This window comes from Furipterus horrens, unplaced genomic scaffold, assembly GCF_987537825.1.
Source record: "Furipterus horrens unplaced genomic scaffold, mFurHor1.1.pri manual_scaffold_11, whole genome shotgun sequence".
Classification (NCBI taxonomy): Eukaryota; Metazoa; Chordata; class Mammalia; order Chiroptera; family Furipteridae; genus Furipterus; species Furipterus horrens.
The window spans coordinates 53,134,150-53,155,728 of NW_028327181.1; the positions used below are offsets into that span (position 1 = coordinate 53,134,150).

At 44.0% G+C, this 21,579-nt stretch overlaps 1 protein-coding gene and 1 pseudogene across 2 annotated transcripts in view; one reads left to right on the plus strand and one right to left on the minus strand.

Annotated features, from left to right (window-relative positions):
- The window catches only part of STX8 (syntaxin 8), a 237,052-nt gene that overhangs the window by 185,541 nt on the left and 29,932 nt on the right, over positions 1–21,579 (plus strand). The window lies entirely within an intron of this gene.
- On the minus strand, positions 425–831 carry LOC149997596 (cytochrome c pseudogene; annotated as a pseudogene).

A 21,579-nucleotide genomic window follows, 5' to 3' on the forward strand; every position in this document is an offset into this window, starting at 1 on the left:
GCCGATCGATGTTTCTTTCTCACGTTGATGTTTCCCTCCCTCTTGTTCTCCCTCCCTTCCCCTCTCTCTAAACATTAATTAATTAATCAAACATTTAAATGTAAAACCAATCTCCTACAGGTTTTGAGATGGCATTCACCATCTCTGTGGGAAGATGAACATTATGAATCAAGTCCAATATATTTTTAGAAGGGGAAACAGTGATAGCACTTGCTGAATTGAAATTGCCATCAAAGTTCAAGACGCTGATCATATTCATTTAACCACAAGCCAGTCTTACTTAAATCAGGACTGCCCAGAATAAATGTTCTATCAGCATTCGTGGTCTGAATTCTGGTGTATGAGATCAATTTAAATATGCTGCACATAAAAAACAAGCCACGAGACATTGCTCTTTTGTAATAAATAAGGCATTGGTCAACTATTACTCATTAGTAGCTCCCTTGAGGTAGGATGTCAAGTCTGCCCTTTCTGCACTTTTCCTGGTGCCAGTAAAGATCATTTCTCTTCCAGGGATGTACTGTACTGCTTGGGATTCTCCTAATACACCTCCGGTGCAGCCTCTCCCCCGGTGATGCCTTCGGTCTTGTTGGTGTCTGTGTAAGAAAATCCAGGGGCCTGGCCTGTCTTTCACCCAGATAGAGCATGGAGCCTTGGCCCAGTCCTGTGCTTGCCTCCCTTTTCCACAGTATGGCACTGGGCTCGCTGTTGAACAAAAATCTTCTTGTCCTTCTTAATATCACTCCTTTTAAAATCACTCTTTATCACGCATGACACAGAATTTCCCGCTTGTAAGCTGGTTGTCCTGCTCTCTCTAGGGTCTTTTATCATTGCTGTTTTCAAATGTCAAAACAACGCGTCTGGGTGTGTGTCTTTCAATTTGTAACAGCTCTTTCTTATTCTTGGTTGTTCCTTTTTTTATTGGATTCTGTCTTTGTTTTTACGGGCATGGTATTTTTCCCAAGTCTCTTCGAAAATACTACCTAGAGATTTTGGGCATGTTTTTCGTTTTTCAGTTAGTTCTCTTCTGTTATCAGAATTATCTCTGTATCCTTTAGGGTCAGTTTTTCTATTTGTGCATCTGTGCTTTCTATGCCATGCTATGGGCTTTGCTTTAAATGCTTGGTGAATCTTGGGGATGAGTTCATATGTACAAATCTGGAAGTAGAAAAGCTGATGGGAAGCTCTGTGTGAGTGGGTGCATACGGTTGACCAATGGGTCTCGCAGCCAGGTTGTTGGGTCCATCTCCCCCTGCACCACCACCAGCCCCCCCCACCCCCCGCCCTTTGTCAAATAGCAAGGGACTCTACTCAAGGACAGCGGGACCCACACCAGAAGCTCTCCTCACTCCAGCTTTTCATGCAGGTGTAACCACTTGACTGCCTGGTGGTTTTGTCACCTGGTCAGTGGAAGGATCCATATAAAGATATTAAATGAATCTGTTTTTCTCTCCATTTCTCACTGCCCTGTCTGTCCTCTCATCCGGAGCCTCTCAGCAATTGTTTGGCAAGTTGGCACTCTCTTCAGTTATGGCTCCTCTTGTGTCTTCTAAGCCACAGCTTCTTCCTTGGCTTGAGTGGTCAGCCCTGTCCCGTTAGTCTTCTGTCTTCCAGAAGCTTGTGGTGATCTCTCTTTCACTGATGGTTCCTCTCCAGTTCTCTTCATTGTGGCAGAGCTACCCCTCTCTTTTGCCTCTCATCCTCTTTATCCCTCTTAAACCACATCTTTTCCGGAGTAAACATGATCTAATATCTGCCACTGCTATTTGTCTCTCCAGATGTACAATATCATATCAAAATCTTAGTAGACATCCTTAGTAAGACAAAGTTTAGGGCCTGTCCACATCTGGGACTTAGATCAGTCAACAAGTAATCTTTGAGTGTGTACTACAATAGGCGTTATAGGATGTATAGAGACGTGAAAGATATACTCGTACATTCCCAATCTCCTCATTTCATGAGAACCCATAAGATAGGGAGAGTAAGAGCCAGAATTGTGGGCATTTTTAGAGGTCTGGCATTTTGGTTAGACTGAACCTCAAACAGAGCGGCTGGCTACTTGGTCTCACAGAAATTGGAAATTGGCAAATAATACGGTGAAGGGCATGTGATAACTCATTCATTCTTTGTTCATCAAAGATTTTTAGAGGGCAAGGAACTGCACTAGGAGCTGAGAAGAACACAGCACTCCATCAGATATGTACCCTGCCACAAGAAGAAGAGATAAATCTAAATAACTTTTTTTTTGCATGCAGGAAAGCTTTATTAAGTTATGGAATTGTTGTACTTCTTAAAAACCGCTACGTGGAATACGCACGCATTTTTCAATGACAGGAAACTAGCACGTCTTCAGTTAGCAAGTTCCACTTGCAGAATTTTTCAGCCTCCACCCTCAGTGCTCAGCTATAATATATTCATTTATCTTGTCTAGTATTTCTGTCTTACTAAACAAGGAAAATAACTTAAAGACAAGGCAAAATGAGCTAAATGGTATAAGAGTAATACAGGTAAAGTGTATGAGGGGGTCAAGTAAAGGGAGTAGCTCCTTCCTGCAGGTGTGTTGGGGGTAAGGGAAGTTAGAACAGGCTCCTTGCGTGAGAGGACGTGGGTGAGGGGAATGGCGAGGAGAGAGTGCTGCCTGCGTGAGCCCCGGGCACAGGGAGAAACTCATCTCAGCGGGACCCGGAACTTCAGAGATGCTCATTCATGTGTCGTTACGACGCAAGTCCCTTTTCCTCGAACATCGCTTCTGGCACTGGCTCCACTGAAGCACAGATTTCCTCTTAGAGCGCCTGTCCGATTGGGGGTCTTTATTCTTCATGGCTTTACTGTCTCACAACCATGAAACTACAGCTTAGTTTCCCCTTCCGCTCTTGGCACCCTGTCCTCCTGCTGTCCCCTAGGGGAAGTCATACCGTGTCAGCGTCTCCTTCCCATTCTGATCACTGCCAGTGCTGGAGACGGCAGAGGGTCTTCTTGGTTGTTGTTTTTTTTTTTTAAATCCTCACCCAAGGATATTTTTTTTCATTGCTCTTAGAGAGAGGAAGGGAGGGAGAGAAACATTAACATGAGAACGAAACATCTATCGGTTGCCTTCCTGTATGTACCCCTGCTAGGATCAAACCCACCACCTTTCAGTTCCAGGACGACACCCAGCCAACTGAGTCGCACTCTCCAGGGTGAGAGTTTTGATGGGCTGCCTCACCACCCACTTCAGCTCCCTCCTCCCTTTCCTCCCTGAACTGCAGAGACTGGAAAGTTAAGAGGTACATTCCTCAGACTCCTTGCCGCAAGGAACCCACGTGTGGCCTGGCTTCTGCCTTAGAAGACTTAGAGATAGAGGTCGCCACTGCGAGGTGTGAGGACGCACAGGGAGAGGAGGTCTTCGGGTGCGATGGTGGCTGGGAGTGTCCAGTTCTCTGTGGGAGCTCGGCAAAGAGTCCAGCCCCGTCCTTACGGTCCTGCGTGGCATGGGGCAGGCGGCCGCAGCGGCGGCGCACGGTTGTCCCTGGTGGCTGGCTCCATCGGTCCTGCTTATGCGTCCCCCAGATCTGGTTTTCTGGGTGTCCGAAAGGTTTTGTTAAGCTCCCAGTACCCTTTACAAAAATAATTCCCCTTTGCCCAAACTACGAACAGTGGGTGTTGTTATCAATATCAGAAACGCCCGCTGATACAATATTTTGACATTCCAGTCATCCAGCCATGTTTCTTGAGAATTTTGACAGTCAGTTCAGTTACCTGTCGCCCATCTTGGGCTGTCGTGCTCGGGGATGATGATCTATCCAACGCTATAGGTACGTCATCTCTCCATCTCCATGGCTACCTCCTGGAGTTCGTGCATTTGGGACTGTGTCGCTTCTCAAGTTCCTCTGTGACCCCACCCATGTGTCATTCCACTTTCCCACTCCACTCAGACCTGCTTCTTAACCTGAGAGTGACCGTTGGGCTCATAATCCATCTCTGTTCCCCTTACATTAGTCCTGCTTTCATCCCCCTAAGCCCCAACCCGGCGGGTATTCATTTCAGTGACACGCCCAGCAGCATGCAGTTTCTTCACTGTGGACCTGCCTGTGCATTTCTGGCTCTGATGGTAACCTGTAACGGGTGCCATGCTGATGCCACACCCCCTGCGCCCACACAGTCAGTAATGAGAATATAGTATTAGCTATACTTACAGGGTACTCACCATGTACCAGGCATTGTTCCAAGCACTTTAATATATTAACTCATTGAATCCTCACAGCAAACCAACGAGATAGGGGCATTTAATGTTAACATTGTACAGATGAAGAGTTGGGAGAACAGAAAGGCGAAGTGATTTGCCCAAGACCGCACAGCTAGTGAGTGTTTGAGCTGGGAGTCAAACTGTGTTCTTTTTTTTTTTTAATATGTTTTCTATTGTTAGCTTTTATTATTTTATTTTTTTTAGATTTTATTTATTTACTTTCAGAGTGAGGGGAAGAGGGGAAGAAAGAGAGGGAAACATCAATGTGTGGTTGCCTCTCTCACACCCCCAACTGGGGACCTGGCCCACAACCCAGGCCTGTTCCCTGACTGGGAATCGAACCAGCGACACTTGGCTCACAGCCGATGCTCAACCCAGTGAGCCATAGCAGCCAGGGCTCAAACTGTCTTTGTTCTTAACTGCTGTGCTCTATTTGCATTTCCTTTGTCTGTTTTAAAAGATGCCGAGATATCTGTGCATCTTTACATAGATATTAAAAACATTTTTTCTGCTTAACCATAAATATGATTAATATCTCACCGTTACAATCTCAGATTGTGGTTTCGAAAAGCAGTACTCCATTAATATAGCTGCCATTTTTTAATGAGAAAATTTCCTTTTTATCTCCCATGTTATTTCCTTGCTGTACACTCTGATCTGAGTCCCAATTCTCTTGGTGAAATACAGCGTTGTGCTGTTGTTGATAAATGTGTTCAGCAACTTTTGAATATCAAGGGTGACGGATTTTCTGTATTACCCTACAAATATCAGTTCTGCTATGTCCAGTGAAGCCCGCTCTCATAAATGAAGCATGGCAGTGTGGGCTGTCCGCTGGTGCTTTTCCCGCTGCTGTCTTCCAGTCTAGTGCGGTGTTAGACCTGCAGTTCAAAGACCAGACAACGTAGATCTGAACCCCAGCTCAGCACTGAGGCCTGGGGCAAAAGTTCCCAACTGCTCAAGCTTCCGGTATTTCATCTGTGACAATGGGGGTAGCGGTGTCATAAATGGAATGGGAAGAGATCAGCGGGGCCCACCACCCAGGACCTCCAAACACCCCCAACCCTAAAAGTTAATCCCATATCACACTTTCCTCCCAAAACAAGCACGTACCTGTTGTACACACACAGAGCAGCTTTAAGAATTGTGATGAATTATGTGTACTGAAGGTGTCATATTGAGACAGAGGAGCAGGCTACATTGTACCCCGCAATGCCCACCTGCCCTTCAGAAAAAAGGAGTCACTACCCTTTCACCGAAGCCACCCTGCCTCCAGCCTCCTTGCTGCTCACGCTCAGGCAGAATCTCTGCAGTTTTCTGCTTTATCAGACAGGTAGGAGGAAGCCTAAGTGCCTGAGAGTCAGGGACTACTCTGCTTATAAGAAGCGGAAGTATTTCACTCCATTAAATTAAGTATTTCAACCTTGACTTAAAGAGTTGATAGTCCCTTGACTATTTCCAAGAGTAGTGACGAGTGGGTGCCCTGCACTACCCTGCCTCGGAGTATCTCCGGTTGCCAAGGTCCTACTCACCGGGAATGTGTGCTTGTTTATACCAGCTGCTCACAGTTCAGTCGCTGGGTGCTGGGTGCTGGGTGCTGGGCGCTTGGCGCTTGAAGTTCACGTGGATGCTCACAGGCTCCTCCTTGCAGTTCCTGTATTTGGTGTTGATTGTCAGGGCCCCTGGTTGTCTGGTTGGTTCCTCCCTCTTGCCAGAAAATAAAAGTTCATTTTCTGTCTCCAGGTCATGGTTAAATTTACTTACATTACTTTTCCATATATATTTTTTCAGAAACATTATTTCAGGCTGTTCATCAGCTTGACTAATAATAGTCAACTTGGTCATTGACTAATATATGCTATAAGGAAGTACTTCTTACAGAGAAGAGATATTTTGTCACAATAGACTTGAACATGGCTATTAATCAAATGTGAAATGGTTTCTCTTGATACAGTTTTTGAAGTTAATACAAGGAAGTCAGTAAGCCTGTTTTTGTAGAGTAATCATTTTATTGGCTTTAGTGTTTGTATTCCTATTTTAGAAAATTTTTAAAATCTTAAAACTTTGATAACCGCCCCCCACCCCACCCCCGTTTTCTTTAATTTCCTTCATAGAGAGTGAATCTGAAGAACCCACTGGTCTGAAGTGTTAGATGATAACTGGGCAGAGTCGGAGTATTTATTGCTTCCAAAGAAGGTTCTTCATTGTAGATTACCCAGGAGTCAGCACTGAATGTGTGCTCTCAGGGGCCAGGGACTTCAGGGGATGAATTTCCCAGGGTTTAATCATTTCATAAGGCCTCTGAGTGTGACTTTTTCCCCAATAATCTACTTATCTCAGTAATTTACCCCTCCTACTGCATTGCAAGGAAAATGAGTCTCCCAGGTTGTTTGCATGATAAGTAGCTGGGAATTGTGTGAGCCTTTCAGGAAGCAGCCCTTAGTTAATTGTAGCAGCCTGAGCTAATGGTTTCCCATGTTGGCTGGCAGGTTAAGTGCAGACAAGGGCTTGAAAACACCCTTTTTATCACGAGCATTTGAAAAGCTGAAATCTTAAAAATGTTTGCTTCATCCTGTGCAATATAAATGGGTGAGAAAAATGTTCTTCCAGAGATAGGACTAGCAGTTTTGCAAATCGTGCTGGATGTTGGCAACCTGGAAAAGTTAGGGGAAGTTTTTGGTTATGTTTCTCCAGCGGATCACGCTAATTGGCCCCACCCCCTTTTTTTTTACTGGTCAGAATTGAAGAATAAGCTGCTCACTACAAACAAGTAGAAAAAATTCACTTAGGAAAAAATAAAATACACTTCGTATAATTTTCTGATTGTATATTTTTAAGGTTCATTTCATATTTACCCTTGAAGTTTTTAGTACTAAACACATCAACGTAGCAAGTACAAAATGAATTTTCTCCTTAGGAACAAGTCATTAGAATACAGTTTACAATACTTTGAAAGGAGGGGACAAGGCTATTCTGCACTGTGTCATGAGAGGTAGGGAAAATTACGTGCAATCTTACATGGAATTGAAGGTCTGGAAGTGGGAGGATATTGAATGAAAGTTGGGCCGAAACAAAGACATTGTTTCCCATATCACCTAACTACTAGGTAAAGCTCAGAAAGTTTCGAGGGAGGAGAGCACGTTCCTGTTGGAAAAAGGAACCAGAAACTCCTGCGCTGTCTCTCCCCTCTCTGCTTGGTCAGTGCTCGCCTGCCCTTCCGGTCTCCGCTCAAACACACTTCCTCGAAGAAGCCCTTTCCAATCCTCAAACCAGAGACTTGTGCTCTCTTGCATCTTGCTTTTATAGCATTTGCACAGTTGTAATTGCACATTTTTTCGTATGGTCAAATTATTATCTCTTTCTCCCCGCAGAAGCTTAACCTCCCATGAGTATGTAAGGATCTTGTCTGTTTTTTACACACCATTATAATCTCAGTATTTAAGTCTCACACAGTGTTTGCTGAATGAATGTCTGCATAGATGTGAGTACAGCTGCTAAAAGTATTTCTGGTGAAGGATATTGGGGTGAGTTCATGGGTTAACTTATGACTATGCAGAAAGGATGTAAGAGGCTTATTTAAAGGAAGACAAAGGAAGAAAACTTGTGAACCTAGAAAATGTAGTAAAGATACATGGGAGCAAACGTGTGTGTGAAATAGTCCAGAAATAAACTGGTCTTGGGATATAGAAATGAGAAAAGAATGAATTTTGAGTGATTTGTTTAAGAAACAGATGACTGAACATATCAGCCAGGTTTCCACCATAAAATAGATGGCATTCTCAGCTGGGTAACTTACAGAGGCATTAGCAGGGAGGAGGGGGCCGACCAGAGATGTGGGGGCACACAGGACTAGCAATAGTGGCAAATTATTACTCACACCCATCCCCCACCCCAAAGGAGCAAGCAGTGTTCCTGAAGCTTAGTAAGAGCTAGGGCAGCAGGTGTGCTTATAAGGGGGGTTGGGAGGTGGAGTGGGGGCACACAGTGGCTGCTGGAACAGGAGAAATACTCCAGCCTATCTCTCTCCTGACCCCTGACTTCCAGCCAGTGCCTCCATTCACCAAACCCAACCGGAAGCCAGAGTCAGAAGAGCCCACAAAGTGACAGAGTGCAGAGAAGAGCAGAGAAAGGATCCAGAGGCAAATGGAAAATAATCAGCCCAGTGAGAGAATTTAGGTTCATGTTTTTAAAATTTATTTTGTTGGTAGTGGTAAAAATCTTTGTAAGTATATAAATTATATATTGTAGTAACGTTGATTATTTAAGATTGTGGTGAATGAGTTGTTTTAATGGTTTTTCCAAATACCTGCACTGTTACTTTTTAACTTTTCTATTTGCTTTTTATTCTGATTTTTAACTACCAATGCCATGAACAAGGTATACCCTGAGAAATTTGACTCCTACCTTCCTCTTTCCCTTCCTCAGAGTAACCACTTGTATCAGTTTCCCATGTCTCCTCCTAGTGTTTCTTTTCTGCAGATACAAGCAAATATGGACAATATGTGTATATGTGTGTGTTGTAAATGTCACATCCCTATCCCCGCTTATGAAAGGTAGCATATTATATATGTATAATATATATTATATGTATGTATCTTCATCTCACACATTCATTAGTTTATATGTGTATAGGTATATCTGTAGGATAAATTGACAGACGTAGAAATTTTGATCAGTTTGGCCAGACTGCCCTTTGTAGAGCCGGCACAGTTTGGCCCTTCCGGCAGTGCCGTGTGACAGCATTTCCCCACAGCCTTCTGCGTACGGCGTGTTACTCAGCTTTTGGACTCTTGCCAATCTGATAGATTTTCATTGCATTAGGTTGAACCACATGAAACTGCAGTTTATGTAGGTCAGAAATGGCCAACCATCAGTAATTTCATATTGTTCAACCTAATAGCTTCATTTTGTATTTTTCTTATGAGTGAAACAAAATACTACTTAATGTTTCATTATTTTATTTTATTTTATTTATTCTTAGAGAGAGGGGAAGGTAGGGGAAAGGGAGAGAAACACTGATCGGTTGCCTCTTGCACTCACCCCAACCGTGTGCAGACTGGGCCTACGACCCAGGCATATGTCCTGACTAGGAATTGAACCGGCGCTTTGTGGAACAACACAACCCACTGAGCTACACTTGTCAGGGTACTTTTTAATGTATTTTAATGACTATTTGTATTCTGTTGTTGTCGTTCTGAACAATATGTTGATGTTCTTGGTGCATTTTTCTATTGCTGGTCTTTGTCTTATTAGTTTTATGGAGCCCTTTATATATTAGGGAAAAGAATCTTTTGTGATGATGAGTTTCAAATATTTTTTCTTTATTTGTATTTTGACTTTGCTTATGATGATTTTTGTTTTGCATATAATCCACATATAAGTGGACCCATGCATTTCACACCCATGTTGTTCAAGAGTCAAATGTTCCATTACGGTTATTATAGTAACTTATTCAACACCGTGTGTGTGTGCATATATATCATATACACATAAAAATATTAACATTGGTAAATGGCAGAATTAGGGCTATTTCATTTTCCAACATTTGTTCATCTATATTTTACTCAGTAAATACTAATTTTTTTCAAACATATATTAATTCTACAACAGATAAAAAAGGTATTTTAAGGAATGTCACATGACTTTTTAATATATATATATTGTTTTTTGAGCAAAAAGTTAAAATAAATTGCTAAGACTTAAAATTGATCTTCCAAATTAGTATATGATCATGGTTACAACCATAATCAGGGATAAGGTTGGACTTATTAAATTAAATAAATGGTATTGGAACAACTGGGTAGCTCTCTATGAAAAGAAAAAGGACTGTGGCTGGTGTGGGTCAGTGGATTGAGCTCTGGCCTGTGAACCAAAGGGTTGCTGGTTCAATTCCCAGTCAGGGCACATGCCTGGGTTGCGAGGCCAGTTCCCCAGTTGGGGATGCGCAAGACAGAACCACACATTGATGTTTCTCTCCCTCCCTTCCCCTCTCTCTAAAAATAAATAAATGAAACTTTTTTAGAAAAACAAAGAAAAAGGTAGGTCTGTACCTCATCCAGGATAAACTCCTAAAGGGTCAAAATTTTAAATGCAACAAACAAAACCATTAAAATTCTAGGAACAAATCCATAGAAGAGTTCCTTTATGTCCTCGGAGTGAAGATGACATTACCATGACTCAAAATCTTAGTATCATAAAAGATTGATTGTCATAATTATATAAAATTCAGAAACTCTAGAAAAAGGGAGGCCTCTTTGCCAATGGGTTATTCTTTTTTTTTTTCTGAAGTCAGGTATATTGAGGTTTAATTTACACACAGTAAAATTCAACATATCTATGTGACCGTCAGCAGCCGTCCGTCTCGAGAGACGATGGCGTAGCTTCTTGAGAGTCTATCTGCACCACCGAGAATGGCTGTGTCCGACTCGGGAGTGACAATCCCTGCCGCACTTGTTACAGGTGAAGGCAGATGGCTGTTGTTGCTGCTGTTGACGCTGCTTCCGCCTCGATCTTTTCTGGGCCGCCTCCTCGTTGCGCGCAGCCTCTGCGCGTGACGTACCTTGCCTGACCGCGAGCCTCCAGGCTAGGCGGTCGTCTGCTTGAATTTCCCATGTGTTGAGATTGATGGAGCATTGTGTCATGTCCTTTTTGCAGATGTCTTTGAACCGCAGTTTTGGGCGCCCTCTCATCCTCTTGCCTTCTGCTAGCTCACCGTAGAGGAGGTCTTTGGGGATACGGCCTGCATCCATTCTTTTGACATGGCCAAGCCACCTGAGGCGTCTCTCGCTAAGAACTGCATGCAAACTGCTCATATTAGCTCGCTTCAGCACCTCGGTGTTGGATCTATGTGACCAGTTCTCTGATATTGACAAATATAGTTGTGTAACCACCATCGCAGTCAGAACATCACATCTTGCCACCACCTCAAATAACTCCCTTACCCTCCTTATGGCCAGCGTCTTCCCTCCCTGCGTCCCTAACGGTTTTGCCTTTCGGTGGTGTCATTGCCGTCTCGGCCCGCGCTCTCCCTCTGCCTTGTCTCTCCCCCGTGCTGTATGGGCCCTCATCGCTGTGGTCAGAGCTAGGCCAGTGCACATCACACTCCACGTCAGGAAGAGGGAAAGCGCATTAACACGCACTGCGGAGGTTTTCAGACCTGCAAGTGGGACATGTCACATCTGCTCACTGTCCATTAGTGAGAATTTAGCTCCCTGCTCACCTCGCATGGACTCTATTGCTGTTGAGGAAAGGGAAAGTGAGTCCCCATGGACTAATCTAGCGACCGTCCCTGCAGCCTGGCCCCGAGCATAGCCACAGCCATCTTTTCCACACACAGAGCACACCCTCTTCCCAAGGGAGAAACCCCAAACCCTCTCCAGTCACTAAGTGCCGCGCAAAGGCCAGGACTTCTGAGTGATGGAAAGTCTTCTCCGAGAAGTTCTGAGGTGGCTCCCCGTAGTCGAAACTACAACGCAAGCTGTGTGTATCTCCTGCCCGACTCCCCCCGAGGACTGCGGTTTCTTTCATAAATTATGCAACTTCATTCGTTGTGCCAGGCCCCGCATTCAAGTCCCATTTCTGTGTGTAGTTCTGGTTGATTTTCTGACTCCCAGCTGGATTCATACTGTCTTCCCCATTTTAAAGGCAGCTGCTTGGGGTTACCTGGAGTGACAGGTTGAGCAGCTATGACCGTAAACCTGATCTCTGCCGCCGGGCTGAGCCGCTCTCTTGGCTCCCACGGAAGCCAGTGAACGAGGCCGCAGACGCCCCAGCCTCACCTCCCGCCGCTCGAGGGGCGGCAGGCTGTGGCTTTTCCAGCTCAGGGAGGCCCCCGTGCCCTAGACGTTTTTCTTCCATCCCTTCCAGTAAACTGGCCAATTCCTGCATGAGCTTGCTTAGACTTAACAAATTACGAGGAAGCACTTATTTCTTTACTCCATATACATTATCTCTAAGTATATTTAATTATATTATTATCATGATTCCAATTTAAAAAACTGTTAAGCAGCCTCTACCACCTAATTTTTAGGATTAAGTTGTGTGAGTGGGAAAAAATTCCTCAAAAAGCAGGCCTATAAAATCAAGCATATAAAGCAATGTCATTAATAGCACAAAAAGTGTCATTGCCAGCGCTCTTGGTCTGGGCAGGGGGGTACGGGGCACTGATAAGGCAGTCCCAGGGCACTCCAGAACTGGGTGAGGACAGAGAGGCCCTCATACGTCCCATGTCTTTTTGTTTACAGACCACTATTAAATAGGCCAAATGAGATATTAAAGCGTGGAGAATGCACTGTAACAAACCTTAGTCAGAAAAGGCTATTAATAGCTTTTAGAGGAGGGTAGCCGTTCAGTGCATTTCAATGCATATAAATAATAGATTTATTAATAAATATCAAAGCTATCTATTTAAAAAGACAAATCAAATAGATGTCAGGTTTAATGGCAAAGAAAAAACAAAAAGCACATATCTTCCCCCAAATGCTCTGGGCTAAAACACTTTTATAGGCAAATTCTTTCAAACTTCCCTGGAGAAATAATTTCCATGTTATGTAAACTGTTTTCAAAATATATAGAGAAAGAGGAAATCTTCCTATTTTTACTTTATTAAGTTATAATAACTCTGATATCAAAACCCAACAAAGATAACGTATACACATAAATCTGTAGTCCCAATTTTACTCACGAATATAATTATCTTAAAAAGAAAAATCATAAATAAAACACTAGCAATTCAGTACTCTTTTAAGAGAATAAATCACTGTGCCCAAGGCCAATCAATTTCAAGAGTGATAAGTAGTATTAGGAAATATATTAACATAATTCTTCACATTAATAAATGGAAAAAAGCCGTATAATTACCTTAATAGACACTAAAAAGGTATTTAATGAAACTGAATGTTCTTGGTTTTAAAAAAAAGGTAGCTGTGCAAAGCAGGCATTAAAGGCTCTTCATTATCATGCTACATAATAAACATCACAAGCTAAATGCTACCATTTTGCTTGATGGTAGAAAGTGAGATCAGATCAAGGAGAAAATTAATTGGAAAACCTAGCCTCTGCAGTATGCAAATTAATAAAGAGAAATCAAAATTATTATCATGTCTGTATATATTTACAATCTTCTCCCTGGAAAATCAAAGAGAATCAGCTGAAAAACTAAAAGCAAAGCCAAGTCCGTCACCAGTCATAAAATGAATATGCAAAGTGGTTTTCTCAGATAGCGCCCATAATCAGTTAGAAAATGTCACAAAGAACAATGATCACATTAACAGTAGCTACAGAAACTCAACAAGAAGTAGGACCTATGAATAAAACTATCAAACATCGCTAAGGTTCAAAGCCTAGTTCTAGGTGAGGTAAGATAAAGGGGGTGCAGTTACTCGTAACTGTAACTGAGTCTGTCAGGACCCAGGAAGAGCCACAGGAACCACGGCTGCTCTCAAGGCTCCCAGAACTTGCCCCAGAACTCGCCCCATCAGGAGCACGGGTGCAGCTGTTCCGAGCATGCAATGAACTCTAACCCTAAGAGCTTGCCATCCATAAGCATGGTTATCATAGATTACAAATTCAGGATGGCGGTGGGGGGGTGTGTGTGCTGCATTCCATCTCTTGTATCTGCTTTGGCTTCACTCTCCTGCTGCAGACGGGCTCTCCCCTTGTGTCCACTTGCAGCCTCACGTTCAAGTCCTTCTTCCTCTGTGGAAAGGTTCCTTCCTTACATCAATTAGGAAAGCGATGGGAAGGTTTCTTTCTGGGCTGGCTGGAGTCTTGTATCTGTCCCTGAAACATGGGTTATTGTGTTTGGCTCAGCCTCTGGTCAGGGCACAGGCCAGCTATTCCATCAGCATGGTGTGCGGGGTGGTTGGGGTGACAGCTGATTGGCTGGGAAAATTATTTACAGAGAGAGAAGATTTCAGTAAGTGTAGGGATGTGCCGTGTTCAAAGACAGGCTGGCTTACACTGTAGAGATATAGATTTTCCCTAAGTTAATATATAAATTTTGTACCATCTGATTTAGATTTCAAAGGGAGTTTAGGGTGTACTTAACATCATGATTCTGAAGTTGATCTGCAATAACAGACATAGGTAGTGGACTGGGAAAATTCTGCCCAATGTGCAACTGGAGAAGCCGGCATTCGTCATGCCTGTCACCTACCAGACCCAATAAGCAGAGACAGGGATTGGATCTTTATGGACACTTTATTCAGATGGGCGGCAATCTGAGAAGACAGCGGGTTTGTACCCTAACAGACTGTCTTAAATTCCATTTTAAAGGAAACCTTTTTATAAGAAGAAAAGTGTAGGTAAGGGGTTTGGAATTCAGGGGGAAAGTTAATCACATAAAAGCTGCAGCATTCTTTGTGTCCTGGGCAGTGGTCCTTGTCTGTGTCCTGGGCAGTGGTGGTCCTCCCACCCTGGAGCACAATGGCTCAGATACCATCCTGATTGCCTGCAGTCCTCCCGAGGCACAAACGTGGAACTGCTTATGGTCTCCTGGGGTCAAGGTGGGTCATACCTTCAGTACCTGAAATAATAGCTTTTTACATACATTGATTACTAAGCTTATTAGCTGTTACCTGAAACAAAACTTTTTCCAACATTTGAGTCCCCCATCAAACGTAGGGGGACCACCTTAATTTATATATCTTTATGTCCATATTTAATCATCTATCCTAGCTTTAAAAATGATCCATTGTTGACACCTAATTTTTAAAGCTTTTCTCCCTGTGTAGTTTTACATAACCCAGGGAACTCTGAATTACCTATTCAGAGACCCTATATCTCACACCCTGCTGTCGCTCAAATTATTTTGAATGCCTCCTGGTACTAGATGTTATGGGTTTCTTTAGACACCGAAGGCATACTCTCTTCCCATCCATTGTTAGGCTTTTACAACTAACGATGGATATCAGACAATGTAAGTCTGTCATTCTTACACAATTCAAGGAATCAGTTTGCAGAAATAAGAAGAGCAACATAGGAAGAAAGTGCAACAATCTGATCTGAAATTACAAGTATACAAAAAAAGAATTTGGGGCTTGCCTGGCGAAGAATTGTTGAGGGATGTGGTAGACAACATGGGTTTAAATGTAAGCATGCTCGTGGAGTGGTGCTAAGAACCTGGCCTTGTGTAAGGTTTCTGAGGATGCTGGAGAGGATGTGAGCAAGGGGAGCATGGACTGCCTCCTCCAGCCAGAGGAGAATAAAGAGATGGAGAGGAAATGCCAGTTAAAAAGCGTTTGTGTGGGAAGTAAATGCCGGTCAGAAAAACTGACATTTGTCATTTTGTTTTGTGTTTGCAAATGGCACTCTTCTTGGGAAAGTAAACCCACATCTGAAAGGGAAAGCAACTGTGTGATGCATGATAATGCCTCTGTAAATATGTGTCCTGTCTAATTCCTTTGGCTTTTGAAACAATTGGGGAATTTTCAACTCTGGAAATTTGTAAAAATTGGAGAGATGAATGTTTATCTTGTGTGATTTATGTTCATACCATGCCTGAGTTCAATGATCTCGATTAGATAACCATTTAAAGTCCTCTTCCTCTCCAAGAGTTGGAAAAAGTCATTGATTGAGGCAAACCCAAGATGAAAGTAAAGGAGTTTACACTACATTCAGAGTAACAAAGAACTCTAAAGGACTGCTTTTAAAAAGAGAAGTAACCCTGGCCCACTGGCTGGAAGCAAGAAATAATGTAGCCACTGGTGAGCAGCACAAGAAGGGACACAGAAATGGGCAGGCATTCCCCTCCTTGTCCCACATCGCTGGGTTTTACAGCTGAAGTTCCTCGGTTTGCTTTGTAAATGGTATGCTGATACGGGGAGATTCAGCATTCTCTGCAGCATGTGTTTGGAATTAATCACGTAAGCACATCTGCACCAGCCGAAGTGGGAGCTGGCAAACGTGTGGAAAACTATGGGGGGACATGAATCTAGGGGAAAAGGTCACGGTGCCCGTGCTAAAATGCGTGTTGGAGAAAGCTCATCCTGGTCACCAGTGACATCTGAAATCCAAGAGCATATGTGAACCCAAGATGGCCCTCCGACTAGGAGCCCCTTAGGCCAAAGGGAAATGACCTTCTTCAACTAATGGAGAGGGAGTGAGAGGGAGAGAGAGCTCACAGAACCCCGGCAAGAGAAAAACCAGGTGGTAAGGTTAGCCCATCTGGCTAATTGGTCACAGGCTGTAAATTCCCCTCAAGCATCTCTCTTTTAAGCCACATCTGCCCTTGCTCCTTAGAAGAACCTGGGTCTTCTGAGGAGTTGCAGAGGCCTGTTTGTGAGGGTGAACGCCGCTCAGGTTTGGGGGCGGGGAAGGTGTTGTTGTTTTAAGTTGAACAACAGAAGTATGTCTGGGACTTGGAAGAGGGAAAACAAGGCAACAATGGGACGGGGTGTGGAAGATGTTGGACGTCACTTAGGAAAACCTGGACTAGTTGCTCCATCGGCCTCTTCATTCCCAGACCCTCATTGGTGCCTGTGGGACCCAGGGCTGGCCCTGGGCGAAAGTCCAGCGGCCAGGAAGCTCCTCCTGTGCCCCCTTCTCTCTGCAGCTCCCCTCCCCCTCCCTCGCGTCCTCACACGAGCGCCCTTCCGTCACGGCATGCCTTGCCTGTCCACCCTCTTCTGCTCAAGAGCAAAGGGCTCCCCTAAGTTCCTTCATGCTCTGATAGTGGGGACAGAAAGTGTTGTCCCTGTCAGTGATATTTCCACTTCAGAGTCAGAGAATGGGAACAGAGAAAAAGAATGACAGAACTCCTCCGGTGGTGCAATTTGGGGGCACCCTGAACCTGTGCTGGGAGGACATCTGGGAGCAGAAAGGACTTCCTTTTACTCATCAGGCAATCCCCTATTAGGCGACCCTTTGGTCTGGCCTGTTAGGCACATGGAGACAGCACGTTTTCAGGAATACTGCCTGACATGCCCCAGGGTGCCAAACTGTGCTTTCCGGAGGTGCCCCCTGGAGGCGCCCCTGACTGGCCTTGGCTAGGAAGCAGTGCTGAGGGTCTGCCACTGAGGGTCTGCCGCTCCCGGAGCTGCACCTCACTCAGCTTGTCCCGGGGCCACGTGCGGAGGCTGAAGTCTTTGTTCTCTCTCTCTCTCTCTCTCTCTCTCTCTCTCTCTCACAACCAAGGAAGCATTTCCAGATCTATTCTGTCGCCTCCTTTAGCCTGGCTTCTAACTGCGCTTACTTGGCATTTTAAGTAGACAAAGAGTCACTCCATGAAACCGGAGTGGCAGGAGAAGTGGCAATAATGCGATTCTAATATTCAGTTCTGACTCGTGAATGTCTGTATTCACAAGTGTATTGGGAATCGTATTCACAATTTTTTATTATTATTTATTCTTATTTTTTAAAATACGTGTATTGCTTTGAGAGAGAGAGAGAAAGAAACATTAATATGAAAGAGAAGCATTAATCGGCATACGTGCCCCATCTGGAGATCAAAACCATAAACTAGGTATATGCTTTGACTGGGAATGAAATGCAGGACAATGCTCCATCCAACTGAGCCACACCAGCCAGGTCACAATTTTTTTCTTAAGTCTGGTATATATTACCAGGCTATATGAACAATGCTAGTACAGCCCTGGCTGCTGTGGCTCAGTGGATTGAGCGTCGGCCTTCGAGCCAAGTGTCGCTGGTTCAATTCCCAGTCAGGGCACATGACTAGGTTGCACGTCAGGTCCCCAGCTGGGGGCGCGAGTGAGAGGCAACCACACAGTGATATTTCTCTCCCTCTCTTTCTCCTTTCCCCTCTCTCTAAAAGTAAATAAATAAACAAACAAATAAATAAATTATTTTTTTTTTAAAAGAAAAAGAAAAATGCTAGTACAAGGTTTGAACCAGTTCAGAATTGCAATTGCATTGAGCCAACGTAAATGAATGAGAGCTGATATTTAGGGGGGCTCCTTATGTTTGGGACACCATTCCGAGTACTTCACAAGCATTACTTCATTTACCCTTCACACTCACCCTGCATGGCAGGTACTATTATTGTCCCCGTTTATGAGACATGGCAACTAGAAAACCCATTGAGCTCTTCCCGTGACAGCCTGTGTACTTTCCTGTATATGTGTTACAGTTCGGTAAAACTTGTGTTTTTTAAAAAAAGATGAGGCCACTGAAGCCCAGAGGAGTTCAGTAACGTGGCCAAAGTCACCTAACTGGTGTTAGCAGAGGCAGGATTCAAACCCCATGTGCCTCGCCATGGAGCTCTCTTAGTCCATACGCTCTCCTGCCATCCTTCACATCCATTACACATTAAAATCCTGCCACATGTTACGTAGTTCATACAGATAACGTATTTGCATTCTCTTACGCAGCTAATTCCTCATTTTGTCATTTCTTCATTATCTAGAAATGTCCCTATTTTTTAGTCTTCTCTTTTAACAATTTACTTCTTTTTTCTCCCAACCACTTACTTCTTGATTGTTGAATAAATGAGTGAGTGAATAAATCATGTCATAACATTTATACTAATGTACATTTTTAAGACAATGTCCTAAATTCACTCACGTCTTCATTTAGTCCATAAACAGTTATTAAATGTCTGCTATGTGCCAGGAACTAGGAATATAAAGTTCAATAAGATAGTCTCTTCTTTCAAAGGGCCCAGAGTCTAGTAGGGGCAGACAGACATTTTTTTTTTTTTTTTTAATTAAGTCAGTGAAGTATTATGGCTTCTATGATAAAATCTCTTTATGCAGTGAGCGCATCAAGGAGAAAGTGGCTAGGGCAGATGGGAAAGACTGCATGCCAGATGAGTAAGTGCTGGCCCAGGGCCAGGGCATGGCAAGGCCAAGGCTCACTGTGTTAGTCCACTCTGGCCGTCATAACCAACCACCACAGGCCGAGTGGCTTAGACAAAGGAAATGTATTTTCTCCCAGTTCCGGAGACAGGAAGTCCAAGGTCAAGGTGCCAGCAGAGGTGGTGTCTGGTGAGGTCTGTCCTTGAGTTGCAGGCAGCCGCCTTTGCTGCCCCCTCACGTGGCCTTTCCTCTGTGGGCGTGCTGAGACACAGAGAGCCTGTGGTATCTCTTCTTCTTCTTATGAGGACACTGGCCCTATTGGATTAGGACCCCACCCGGCTGCCCCACTCACCCCTGAGTACTGCACATTCCCTCTGCCTATCCTTTGTTGTTTTTAAAGAGTCCTTTCCCATAATAATGGCTTCTGGGCGGGTCACTGGACTTGATCACACCTTCTATGTCAGTGTAGTTACAAACTTAGAAGCCCTTAACCAAGTATCTGAGAATTCTCCAAGCTGCCTCAGAAATGTAAATCATCCTTCTCCCATAATCAAGTTATAATGCTCTCATTAAAAAAAAAAAAAAAAAAGTCTCTGAAGTTCCAGACCTCCTGTGAAGCCTTTTTGAACCGGTTAGAGTTTGGAATGGTTTTGCTGGGTTAGGGTTAGGGTTAAGATTAGAGTTTGGGTTAAGGTTACATTAGGGTTAGGATTAGGGTTGGGGTTAGGGTTGGGATTGGGGTTGGGGTTGGGGTTAGAGTTAGGGTTAAGTTTAGAGTTAGGGTTAGCATTGTCCGATGCAGTTGTTGCAAGTGAGAGTTCTGCCCTCTGACTTTCTGGATTTGAGTCTGTGTCCATCATCTGCCGCAGCGTTGTAGTGTGGCCCTTAGAATCCCTCTTTCCTGTTTTCTTACCTGGAGAAATCTCTCTCATTGGAGATTGGGGGATTTATGAGTTAAAACACGTCTGGCACAACATAAGTGTTGTGTTTGTTGTTACTTTTCCTCATTTGGCCAACAGACAGGGAGACATATGGCTACAGTCTCCAGCAGTTATGTGGTGATTCAGCTCAAGAAAATGTTGGTGAATTGAATGTACATTTGCTTAACCAATGGATACCCACCATGAAAGCTATCAAACATTCATGTTTTCCGCCATCTTTTGTCAGTTAACTTTAATCTGGAATGAAAATACTCTTCAAAGAGTCAGCTTTCTGTCCAGGAGTAAGGCCACATGTTTGGGGAGAGAGGTACAGGGCATGACACTGGAAACGTAGGGGTGTCTGAGGATTTAGGGCACAGGAACTGAGGAGTGAATTCTGAAAAAGAGTCAGGCAATGGCCAGTGCAGAGAAGACTTAGTGGCTCTGCCATTTCCGGAGCAGATTAGGGCCATGCAATGAGAGGATTCGGCAAGCCCTCGTCAGCTGAAGCCAGCAGTGAGAGCTGGGTAGGGTTAGGGTCAGAGTTAGAGAGGGGGTTCTTTTTCACGGGAGGCAGGAGAGGAAACGTCTTCCTGTAGGCCTCAGAACGCAGCACAACGGGGACACGCACGCTAGCTGGGAAATACACGTGCTTTCTCTTTACTTGCTGCATGACTATCTTTCTGAAGTCTGTGTTGTATTATGAAGGAGACAAGTTTAATAAACAGATTCTATTTTTGTCCCGAACTATGGCTTGGAAAAAGCATTCCGAATTCCAGAACCAGGAACGAGGATCCAGAACCCTGCCAGTCCCATGTGCCCGCCACTCTCTCTTCCACCACACGGTGGTGACATGCAGAAACTGCAGGGGGGTCTCCAAAGCCAGTCACACTGAAGCCCCACCATCTGGCGCCAAGATTGAGTCTATATCACTGACTTTGAAGATGTTTTTACTCTTACCCTTATAGGACTCAGACACCTAGTATCCACTTATTTGTCTGAAGTTATCCTTTGACCATATAAAGGAATTGCCCAGTCGGTAGCCTGGCATGAGTCCACCTCTGGCCCGGTCTGTACCTCCTGGAATCACAGCACATCTGCCCCCAACTCTGATGTCTCGTTCCGAGTCCTGGTTCTGGTCCAGTTAGTGGTGGTATCCAACCCCCAGGAACACAGGGACATAGGAGAAAAGCCATCCCACTTGGTTCAAGGCTAGAGGATTTCAGAAAGAACTTTCCCTTAGAAACGACAACAAAATATACGCAACAGCATACATAAGTGGATAAGTCTGTGGAGTCTGGCCTGCAGACCAAGACTCAAGGATAAAATAGCAAGTAATGAAAACTGGCGGGCAAGGCTTGCAAACTATTCAAAGCCTGGTTTCTTCCCCCACCTTGAAATATAAGCATCTGGTAGAGCAAACAAGCAAAGATAGGCCAAATTCTATCCTGGGGTAGATTTTATTTATAGGTTGTAACCTCTGTACTCTGAAGAATATGTGGGGTAGCTTACAGTATAATGTGTGTGTGTATAATATCTCAAAGCTGCTAAAGAAGAAATAGAAAATGTTTAAATGTACTGTATACATGAACCTAAACAGAATATATCAAATTGCTAAACTAATACCATGTTTGAGTGTCAGATCTAGCACCAAGAATAGAATCCTGAAAAGCCAGCATAAGAA